The sequence below is a fragment of the Desmodus rotundus genome, chromosome 8 (assembly GCF_022682495.2).
Source record: "Desmodus rotundus isolate HL8 chromosome 8, HLdesRot8A.1, whole genome shotgun sequence".
Classification (NCBI taxonomy): domain Eukaryota; kingdom Metazoa; phylum Chordata; class Mammalia; order Chiroptera; family Phyllostomidae; genus Desmodus; species Desmodus rotundus.
Genome location: NC_071394.1, coordinates 101,341,879 through 101,354,114, shown reverse-complemented (window position 1 = coordinate 101,354,114; position 12,236 = coordinate 101,341,879). Strand labels below are relative to the sequence as shown.

The 12,236-nt window shown below is 40.3% G+C and overlaps 1 pseudogene; it reads right to left on the bottom strand.

The window, feature by feature from the left end:
• Positions 1-1,546: 1,546 nt before the first annotated feature.
• LOC112309666 (proline-rich protein 23A-like) lies at positions 1,547-2,295 on the bottom strand (annotated as a pseudogene).
• Positions 2,296-12,236: the final 9,941 nt, after the last annotated feature.

Here is a 12,236-nt window from a genome sequence, read left to right as displayed (position 1 = left end):
ATAGAATACTGGAAACAGTTAATAAAATTAGTTAATTGGGTTAAAGAATAAAGAAAGCTGGGATTAGGGCATATACACATGATACCAAGATGTTAAGAGCAAGGGGAGATTGAGCACTGCCTTATATATACTCTATCTGATTGGATTTCCAGAGATGGGGGTGTGTGGGATATTCCAAGATATAGAGCCTAAGATTTGGTGGATTTCAGCCAAGAAATAATTTCCCATATTGATAGTTAATCAAATTCTACCCCGCTGAATAAAAATAGAATTTACCCCAGAGACATTATAATAAAAATGTAGGACCCCAAAGGAAAAGAAACATTTTAAAATATGCTAAAATGAACAGCCAAGTTAAATTTAGAAGGAATAACATATTGACTGGCAGACTTTTTGCTTTCAAAAGCAACAAAATGGCATAGCAATGGACTAACATTTAGTTAAACATCATGTTATAATTAATCAATAAGCGATAAAACATTTTCAGACATATAAGACTAAGAGAGTTTACCATACAAAAACATGTTCAGACGTATAAAACCAAGACAGTTTACCATACATTGGACATGGTGGAAAGAACTATTGAAGAATATACTTCAGCAGGAAGAAAATTGTGGCTAGACTTCAAGAGTGGAATGTAACAGTGAAAAGGTAGAGAAGAATTGGTAAGGCATATTGGTAAATCTAAGTAGTATTGACATTAAAAAAATCATGTTGTTGACTTCAGATTGACCAATAATATTTTATTTTTATAAAAAAGTGAAGCAAATATGATAAATAAAATTTTAAAAGAAGTTTGGTTTATATAGGAAGAAGCTTGGGGTAGAATTTAAAAGGTATGAAATAATGTGGAATAGCAGAAATGCAAACATTTTACATCAGTCTATAGGTTAAAATCACCAGATGAACAGATTTTTAAAAGGAAACATATATCCCTAATGCATGCTTGAAACATCTGATAAAATCCAACAGCTATTCATAATGAAAAGTGAACTGACTGGGAGAGAACTTCAGCAGGTTAAGAGGTAACTATGAACAAACGTCATGCTCTTATGTCAAGTAACTATTACACTATTTTGCAGTTTTCCAGAAGAGCAGCTGGACACATCAAGAAAGAGAAAAGCCATGACCAAGAATATAAATTAATGGGAAAACATACAAAGAAAATAAACACATGAGAAATCCAGTGATTTCTTGGTTAGGGAGAAACAGGAGTAACAATATGGGGATGGAGTAGAGTTTAAGGGAAAATAACTTGATACAAAACGAAGGGGAATGAGGTGCCTGGGAATGATCTTGTAAAAAAGCCCAGACGTCTGAAAACACATTGTCTGGTATTCCTGGACAGATTTCTATCTCAAAGATGACGTCTAGGATCTGCTTTCTCTTCCTTACGTCTTCATTTGCGTACTGTAACCAGTCTGCGGGGAGGGGATTGTTTGCATATGAAGTGCTCCGTTTCCAGGTTGTAGGATAAACGACGTTGAAAATCCGATGGGGACTCCAAGGTGGTAGCAGAAATGTGTGTGTGTGGGGAGGGGGCAGTTCATTCCTGAAACAGGCGTCTCTGGGTGTGTGCGCTGGATCGAGAGGGCGCTGGGGTTGCATGCGGGGGACCTGGACTCGGAGAGGGAGGTAGAGGTTGGAGTGGTGAGCTGGGAAAGGGCTCCGGAATGTGGAAGTCCAGGTTGATGTAGGGACCAGGCAAGCGTCTCAGTGGACTAGGGAGGGAGGCCTGAGGCGAAGGCTCTCTGGTGCAACAGTGCAGGTTGGGGCCCATCACCCCTCTAGCCGAGGGGCGGAACCCAGCGACGGAGTCTGCTGCAGCATCCACCCAAGGAGTGAGGAACTCGGGTTCCGTGTCCTCGTAGTAGGCCTCTTCTAGGGAGGCGATCTCTGGGACACAAGCAGGGAAGAGTCCCTGGAGGACCATGACGTCTTCCCTGGGAGCGTCCAGGAGAGCGCCGGGTTCCAGGCTGTCAGGCTGCCCTCCCAAGTATTCGTCTCCGAAGCCCAAGAAGGCCCAGGGGCCAGCATAAGTCTGTGCCCGAACACCACCCCCAGAGAGACTCGCAAGACCGAGGTTGGCTCGGGCTCCAGCACAAGGTAGACGTCGTCCAGGGGCAGCTGCAAAACACAATCCAGAGCCTGGACCACCACGGAGGCGAGTGCAGTCCCGGACTCGGGGCCAGCGGGCTCCTCGATTTGGTGGCTCTTGGCGGAGCCAGGTCCCTCGGGATGTTGTCCCCACCAGGGTGCAGGATAGGCCCTGGGGCTGAGGAGTCGGCTGCCCATCACTTCCATGGCTCCGCAGGTGGCGCTCTCTGGGCCTGGCAGAGGGCGAGTGTCACTCAGTGACAGATCTCAATGACAGGTGAGGCGACGGGGGTGGGGGGTGGGGGGGGAGTCCTCAGAGCTTGAGGGTCGCCTGCCGGGAGGCAGGCATTACACCGTGTAGGAAACCCACGAATCTTTTTCGAATCTTTAGCTCCTCACGCTGAACCGTGTGCGCAAGAGGTTGCAAGTGACGCCCCGGGAACCAAAGTCTCAAAACTTCACGCTAAGCTCCGCCCCCTCCGAGGCTCCGCCCCGTGAAAATCGCGGTACCTTTGCCACCCAATGGCCGCAGCTGTGGTTGGTAGGTCACTGTAAGGAAATACTCCTGTAGGCCTCTAGGGGGCAGAACACTTGTGTAACTCATTCTTAGGGGAAGACAAAATGATTCTAGAACTTCAAATATTACTTACCTTTAGTGATGTTTGTCTGTGATTTCAGGCATTCTAGCGAAAAGAACACTCAAATAGACCTCTCCTTTCCCAGCATAAAACGGACCCACCCAATGCTCCATGAAATTCCTTTAATGCTTGTTCTTTAATTTCAGGTTAAATGGAAAATATGGATTTCTCTTTAAGAGAATTTCTATTTTAACACTAAAGTAAAATATTTGTGGAAGTTTATTCCCGAAGGCTAAGGCTGTTACAAAACTATCAATAATATCAATATAATTAAAACAATCTAAATATAATCAAATCATTTTATTGAGCACTTATTAGATATCCACCATTTTATTGAGTGTTTAAAAATGATCTTTTCCTTTAAAAAAGCAAGCATGGTTGACACACAAGAAACTGTACATATTTAATGTATACAACTTGAATTGGGAAGTAAGTATATGTCCCTGAAATCATTACAGTCAATACCATAAACATATCTACCACCTCCAAAGTTTCCTCCTGCCCTCTTCAAAAAAAAAAAAAAAGAGAGATCTATTTCAGTCTTCACAACAGGTGAAGCTCAGAGTGGTAAAGTAAGTGATTCAAAATTAAATAACTGGTTTGTGTTAGGTGTAGGAATCAAATGCAGACGTATCTGGTTTTAAATCATGGACTCTTTACTCATATTTACTGTGTATACCGAGGGGTGGATTGCCAAGTGGTACTATGTATGCTTTTCAAGTTAACAGGTAATGCTTCCCCCACCTTTTTTTCACAGTTTTTCACAGTTTACACTCCTGTGAGCAGAGCATATTTCTGTTTTATTACATTCTTGCATATGTTTCTTATTGCCAGCTCTTAAAGATTTTCCAAACTGGTATACTAAAATACTATCTCACTGTTTGCATTTCTGAATGCTAATCAAGGTAGATCATTTTGTCATATGCTTATTGGTCATTCTTATATCTTATTCTTTGAAATGTTTCTATCTTCAGTCTGATATTTTACTTGAAAAATTGGATTTTGACTTTTCCTCCAGTTTATAGCACAGGTGCCTTCTTCAAAAACCAACTCAGCACCTTCTCAAAAAGGCCATTGCTGACCATTTTATTTCAAATGGCTTTCCCCACTTACTATCTCATCACTCGCTCTCTCTTGCCTTCATAATATTACCTCAATGTGTAAACAAACAAAACATTGTTTAAAAAATGGGTTTCAGACATGCTCTGTACCAGTCATTTATCAAATATATGTGTGGCAAACATCCCTATCATAGTTTTGAAGACTTTAGCACTTGATTCATCATAATTCTCACACATTCTACACCTGGCATAATTTGCCATGATTTTAATTTCCCATGGATCCCCTCTGCCCCAAATCTTGGCCTCTTAGTTCTCTTTCCCTTCAACAGTTTTGTCCTCCCTCCTACCTCATTGACTCATACTCTTGATTTTGTCATTACTTCAAACTGTAATTCCTCCATAATCACAACTTCAAACATTTTATTTACAGAGCACCCCCCCCCCAACTTTCTAGCGTAGGCCTCTAAATATTCAGACTCTATCAGATCTTCCGCCCCCCGGACAAACCCAGGATCCTATCACCTTTTCACTGAAACTGACACCATCAGGTCCTCACTTCCCTCCTTACCAGGAACTTAACTTCCATGGACAGTCATTGTAATCATTGCCACAGTTATATCTTCAGCTCCCTTTCTTCTCTCCTACTTTCCTGGTTAATATATCTGCTACTCTATGCTTGCACTTGTGCAGCTGAATGGGGCTGGAGAAAAACACTCAATTCCATTGACCAGTCTCACTTTACATACATGATCATTAACCTCCAGTGGGCTCCAAATGCTGCCCAGTGATCTTACTATGATCACTCTCTATTTCATTCTATTTTGTTCACTCTCTCTTGTTTTAGACAAACATTGCATGCCTTCTCCCTCTGCAAATCTCCAACGCCTCCCCTCTGATGCTCTCTCCTAGATGGTCACCTTGCTTCTTTTTCACAGAGACAATAGAAGCAATCACAAAATATTTCTACAAATTCTTATAATTACATCTCACCAAGCTTCACTGGGGTCTATATATTCTGCCTTCTCTCCTTTTCCTGTGGATGAAATATCTGTGCTCCCAGCAAACGTCACTTCCTTCACTTGTGCAACTGATCTCATTCCATGTTACCTCCTTAAGAACATCACTCTAGAATTATCTCATCTCTGTCCAGCACCATCAAATTTTAGCTACCTTTACTAATATCTTCAATGTATAATTGAGAGGTAAACTCTTCATCTCAAAACAAACAAAAACTTTCTTGACACGACTTTCTCCTCTTGTTTCCATATCAATTTTCTCCTTCCTTATACACGAAAACTCTTGAATTAGCCAACTACACTTGCATTCTCTAGTTTCTCTCCTCTCACTCTCTCTTGAACCCACTCTAACCAGACTTCTGTCCATGCCAGTCATCTATAAACACTCCCATGGAAGTCACCAATGACCCCCCACATTATGAAATCTAGTGGTTAATTCTTTCTTCCCTTGAGTCACGAACATTTGAAACAGGCAATCACTTTCTTCTTTGAGCACTTTCTCCCCTGGCATCTTAGATCTCATACTCTTCCTGTCTGTCTCTGGTTTCTCCCTCTCCTGAGCTGTTTGCTCCTCAATCTGAAGGCTGCAATATCCCAGCACCCTGTTCTTGGCCTTATCTTTTTTTTCTATTGACCGTCACTGTCTTCCTTGAAGGGCCACGTGTAGGCTGGTAGCTCCCTAATAGAAGCCTCCCTGCCGTTCCTTTGTCGTGAACATCCAACTGCACTGTCAGCGTTTTTCTCCTGGATATCTAGGTTGAACTATACACACTTTTCATATTTGCAGGTCAGAATGGTTGAGTATTGCCTGCTTTATATATGTCAATCTACTAATAGGTAGTCTGAACTTCAGGTACAAATTTGAACTCCTCATATTTCCCCACTCCTGATCCTTTCCAAGCCTTTTCCATCACAGTAATTGGCAATTCCCTCCTGCTGCTCGAGCCAAAGAGACTGAAAATTATCTTTGTGTGTCTTTCTTCAACATATCACATCTATCCCACCTGGATATCCTGGAACATAGTACTTCTTTTTTTTTTAATTTAATATATTTTATTGATTATGTTATTACAGTTGTCCCATTTTCCCTCCTTTACTCCACTGCATTCTGCACACCCCCTCCCTCCCACATTCCCCCCTTATAGTTCATGTCCATGGGTCATACATATAAGTTCTTTGGCTTCTACATTTCCTATACTATTCTTACCCTCCCCCTGTCTATTTTCTACCTACCATTTATGGTACTTATTCTCTGTACCTTTCCCCCCGCTCCCCTCCCACTCCCCTGTTGATAACCCTCCATGTGATCTCCATTTCTGTGGTTCTGTGGAACATAGTACTTCTTACCATACCTCCTGCTACCACCCTGCTGCCACCTTCATCCTTTTAGTGAATGACTGTAGAAGCCAGTACATGGTCTCCTTGCATCTCTGCTTTGTCTTTTTTCAGGCAGCCTCCACACAATAGCTAGGGGAGTTCTGTTAAACCTTAGGTGAGATCATGTCACTCCTCTGCTCCAACACCTTCAATTGCACTCAGGGTCAAAGCCAATGTTTTTGTATCAACCCACAGGCTCTGTATGATCGGGACCCCCCAGCCTCATCATGTCAGACTGACTCTCCCCGTGCTCCTTCTGTTACAGCTCTCTGGCCTCTCTGCTTTCCCTAGAAATTGACAGGCATACTCATAGACTTTACAATTGCTCTTTTACCCACCTAACTGCATGGTTCCTCACTTCTTTCAGACCATTGCTCAAAGGCTCCTTCTCTGAGACTTTCCCTGAGCAGACCATCTAAATAGTAATCTCTGAGCCTTCTTCTTCCCCCATAACCTTTAGCACTTACCAGTATTTAATGTACTGTGCATTCTCTTTATGTATCTTGTTTATTCTTTGTATTCTGTTCGCCAGAGTATCAGCTCAGGAGGGCAGTGATTTTTAACTGTTTTGCTCTTTGCTATATCCCCCGTTTTGCAATGCTCTCAGCTCTATAGAGGATACTCAAAAACATATATTGAATAAATGAATAATTTCCATCAGTTATGAGTATTTTCACTCATTATGAATCCCTTCAAATATTGTGCTCCATTCCATTTTGTGTTTCCTCCCTCTGGAACTCCACTAGCCACATGTTAGTACTCTGTTTTCTCTAAAAACTCTTGTTCTCTTTTTATTATTTTTATGTCTGTGTTCTTCTATGATATATTATAGGTGGTTTCCCTAACTCATCAGCTGTTTCCAATCTGTTTAGATGCATAAACTCTATTCCTATTTAAATGCTTATATAGCGTAGCTCCTGATGTTCATTTTAACCAATTTTTTTAAAAGTACTTTGCAGTTTTTGATGGTTTCTTCTTCCTTAGCTAAATTTGTTCCCTCTTTTATTTTTTGAAAAGTTTATATATATCTTTACAGCCTTATGGATATGGTAAATATTCTAATTGTCTGAGGGGGCTGGTTTTGTTATTTCTTTTTTCAGATCTCTCATTTATGTTGTCTTGTTTCCTAAGTCTCTGCTTTGGATTGTGACATGATGCTCATTGGAACTTTACTTTTGAAAGAACTTTGAGGCCTAGGAATAAGGGGCATTCTCTCAGAGAGGACTTGGGTTGCTGTGGGAAGTTCCTAGAAGCATTATCAAGCAGAGAACCCTTTAAACTACATTCTCAGTCTCTCTCTCTCTCTCTCTCTCTCTCGTCCTTGCTGCCTATTGCCTTCCTTTACCTCTCCTTTCCTTTCCTTCACTTTTTCTTCTTTCCTTTCTCCTTCCTCTCTTATTTCCTCCTTTCATTTTTCATAAAGACAGTGTGAGTTCTAGAATAAAGTCACATGAGGGCCACCCCTGGTTTGTACCTCTGTATAAGAGGCTTACTTTATCGAGTGAACAAAACCCTTAGTTATCCCAATGGATCCTCTGAGTGTCAAACATATATTCCCTGCCTTCACTGTGAATTTTAAGAGGAGCCTTAAAATTCAGAGACAAGGTAGACACAAATTCCTACCATTTCTCTGTGAAGATTGAGTGCTTTCAGTTTGCCTATTGATGAAATCATATTTGGGTAGCTGAGATCTATTTAGGGGTTCTCTGATGCAGTTTCCTACTCTGTGTGTACTCTGGTTTGCCTCCTGATCCTCATATTTAGTTAATAAAATCAAAGCTCTAAGCTACCAGGGACTTCTTATCATTTTGGTCTCTCAATATTTCTTTTATTGGCTAGATATTTGTGAATTTATAGGATGTTTACAAGATGTATCCAGCACTTTTATGTTAAAAAAGATTTTATTTACGTATTTTTAGAGAGAAGGAAAGGGAGGGAGAAAGAGAGAGAGAGAGAGAAACATCAATATGTGAGAGAAACATTGATCACTCGCCCCTTGCACGTGCCCCAACCGGGGACTGGGCTCACAACCCAGGCATGAGACCTGACCTGGAATCCAACTGTTGACCTTTTACTTTGCAGAATGACACTCAACCTACTGAGCCTTGCCTGTCAGGGCAACATGTTTTTGTTCATGAGTACTTTTGGCCATGCCGGTCCAAAATAGATGTCTTCAGGTATTTCTTTATGTGTAGACTGCAATGCTCTGGAAAAATAAAAGTGCTATTTGCAGAAATAAAATCATTATTCTAGCAGGAACTTGAGGCTGATTAACTGCTGATTCTTTATTCTGTGCTCCGGAGGGCACATGGTACAGGTAAGTGTATGTGTGTTTGTGAATTCTGGTCAAGATGGCAGTCAGTATGGAGAGAGATATTCTTTCCTGCAGACAGTTAATATTGATAAGGAAAATATTTAACATAGACATCAGTTCTCAAAATAAATAACTTTATAGGGTCCAGAAATGGAGAGGGAGTTCACACTTTAACTGCATAGGTGACACTGGGATTCACTCAAGGAGCCGAAACTAAAACCATGTGGTGGCTGTAAGGATTTCGGCTTCTTAGAGAGAACTGAAATCCTGCCCCTGCCGAGCAGTCATTGACCAGGTCTGACCCCTTTGGGTTAGTTGCTGTAGAGATTCTAGTTTGGCTTCCGGGGCTGGTTGGTGCAGAGGTTGTGGATCTGGTTATTGTGCATTTGTATGTTTAATCTCTCAACCTCTTCCTCTACCCCTTTTTGATCATTGTCTTGCTGGCAAGAGGGATCAATCCAGGGAAGGATAGAGATCCAGATATTCACTGCTAGGGTTGTTCCTTTATCTCCACACTCAATTGTATTGCAAGATGTTCTCGATATTTTGTATCATCATACCTACCATCGGGTGAGAGAGTGGCTGTGCAAAAGCATTGAAGACTGTGGAAAGAATGCAACAGAACAGCATCATGACCAATGGAACAAAACCAAAAACAATGAACAGTCCCTCTAAGTTGTTTCAGACCCAGGAACTCCACTTACCCAGCTCAGGCCAAGAGAACAAATCCCATATAGAATAAGGATCAGCTTTAGAAAACCCAGTAGCTTTTTCTTTAAGGTGATATATAGCCTATTCTACCTTGACTGTTTATTGTTCCCAGTACAGCAAAAATATTAACAATGGTACAAATGTCATAACGACCAGCTAATGAGAACTCTAGAGTAAAGTCATTGTCCATTACTACTTGTCCATTACCACTTGTGCCAATAAATTAAGACTAATCTGTATTCCATCTAGGATAGAGATGGTATCATTAATGATTTTGCCAGAGTTAATAAGTTTCTTGTAGCATTTTCTATTTGTATAATTCTCACCAGTGGGAACACTGCTCTATTTATTTGCTTAAACTGTGGGTCAGAAATTCTCCCAAGGGGAATGCCTGAATAGTCAAGAGTGTCCTCATTTTGGACCTCACATCTGAGTCAGAATTTCCCCAGGGCAATTTATAGAATTAGGATCTCAGTGTACAGGCCAGTCTCACAATACTGTTTCTAAAGTGTATGATGTATTAGCTTGAGACAAACAGGACCAGGCATCCCGGTGACAAAGTAGGGTCATGTGCAGATCTAAGGAAAAAGGAGTTGTTCACAACACAACATCAGAACCAAAGCCTTACATTAGCCTGAGTTATGTAATTGGATCTCTATTAGTTTCTTTCAGTTAGCAGGTACTTGGCCCACCACCCTACCAAAGCTGTTGAATTTAAATTTAGAATTACCCAGGGTCTGACTAATAGATTATCATAATTGCTTTGTTTTGTTTTCTGTAGACAAGGCACTAGCAAAGTCATAGACTGATTTGTGTAAGACAATTTGTCCATGTGGGTGCAAGTAGAAATATCATTGGCTGTAATTTCCTATGGTCTCATTTGATGAGACTGAAATTGCCCCCAAATTTTTATCATGGGTGTCTGATGATGGATGGTATATTCAGCAATCAGTTAAATTAAGGGCAGTGAATATAGTTTGCGATAATCTAAGAATGATGTTGGAATGAGTGTGTTCTGATCTAACAATTATATTAAGGATGGAAGAAAAGACAAAAAGGGCCATTATGAATGGATGACACCAGAGAACCATAGAAAATGAGGAGAATGATTATAAGCTCACAGATACAAAAGAAAACAGAGAATAGACAGGAATCTTGGCTTGATGTCTTGGGCAGAAGCTGTGGACTATCTGAGATTATCTGGTTGTTCTGTAAGTCTTAGGTCAGCTGTCTGCTTCTAATTTTTTAAGCTTTATTCAGGTATAACTGACAAATAAAAATTGTATATATTTAAGGTATACAGTTGATGTTTAATACAGGGTGAAATGATCACTACAATCAAGCTAATTAACATACCCATCACTTCACATAGTTGCTTTTTTTATGGTGGTAACACTTAAGATGTACACTCTTAGCAACTTTCAAGGATACGATACAGTATTGTTAGCTACAGTCACCATAGGATACATTAGATCTCCAGAATTTATTCATCTTGCATAATTGAAACCTTTTATTCTTTGATCATCGTCTCCCTATTTCCTCCACCCCCAGCCTCTGACAACCATCATTTTACTATGTTTTTCTATGAGTTTGACTTTTTTAGATTCCACATGTAAGTGAGATAGTACAGTATTGGTCTTTCTGTGTTTGGCCTATTTCATTTAGCATAATGTCCTCCAGGTTTATCCTTGTCAGAAATGGCAGGATTTTCTTTTTAAAGACTGATTAATATTCCATTGTGTGAGTGTGCATATATATCACATTTCCTTTATCTATTTATCTATTGATGGGAATCAATGGATAATCAGTGGATATACAAATACCTGCTTAGACATTTAGGTTGTTTTCGTATCTTGGTCATTGTGAATAATGCTGTAATGAATACGGGGAGTGTATATATCTCTTTGAGATGCTGATTTCATTTCCTGAAATAGGATTGCTGAGTCATATGATAGTTCTATTTTTAATTTCTTGAAGAACCTCCATATTGTTTTCCATAATGGCTTACCAATTTACATTCCCACTAACAATGTACAAATGTTCCCTTTTTTCCTGTATCCTTGCCAACACTTGTTATCTTTTCCAACTAGCCACTCTAACAGAGGTAAAGTAATATCTCATTGTGGTTTTAATGTGCATTTCCCTAATGACTAGCACTGTTAAGTATCTTCCATATCTGTTGGCCTTTTGTATGTTTTCTTTTGAGAAACGTCTATTCAGATATTTTGCCCATTTTTATGTTACTTTTAAAAGATTTTACTTATTTATTTTTAGAGAGAGGGGAAGGGAGGGAGAAAGAGAGGGAGAGAAACATTGATGTGCAAGAGAAACATTGATTGGTTGCCTCTTGCACACCTCCAACTGGAGATCTGGCCCACAACTCAGGCATGTGCCCTGACTGGGAATCGAACCAGTGACCTTTCACTTGGCAGGACCATGCCCAACCCGCTGAACTACACCAGTCAGGACCTGCCCATTTTTACATCAGGTTATTACTACTACTACTACTATTATTATTATTAGCTAATGAGTTGTTTGAGTTGCTTATATATTTTGAATTTTAACCACTTATCAAATATATGGTTTCCAAATATTTTCTCCCATTCTGTAGGTTGCCCTTTATTCTGTTGATTTTCCTTTGTTTTTGTTTGATGCAAACTCACTTGGTTATATTTGCTTTTGTTACTGTGCTTTTGATGTCATATCCAAAAACTCATTGCCCAGACCAGTGTCAAGAAGCTTTCCTCTATGTTTTCTTCCAGTAGTTTTTCTGCTTCAGGTCTTATGTTTAAATCATTAATCCATTTTGAGTTGATTTTTGTATACTCTGAGATAAGGGTCCAATTTCATTCTTCTACATGTGGATATCCAGTCTTCCCAACACCACTAGTTGGAGAGACTATCCTTTCCCTATTGGGTGTTCTTGGCACCCTTGTCAAAGTTCCACCGACTGTAAATGTGGGGATTTATTTCTGGACTGTTTTGTTCCATTGGTCTATGTGCCGGTTTCTGTGCCAGCACC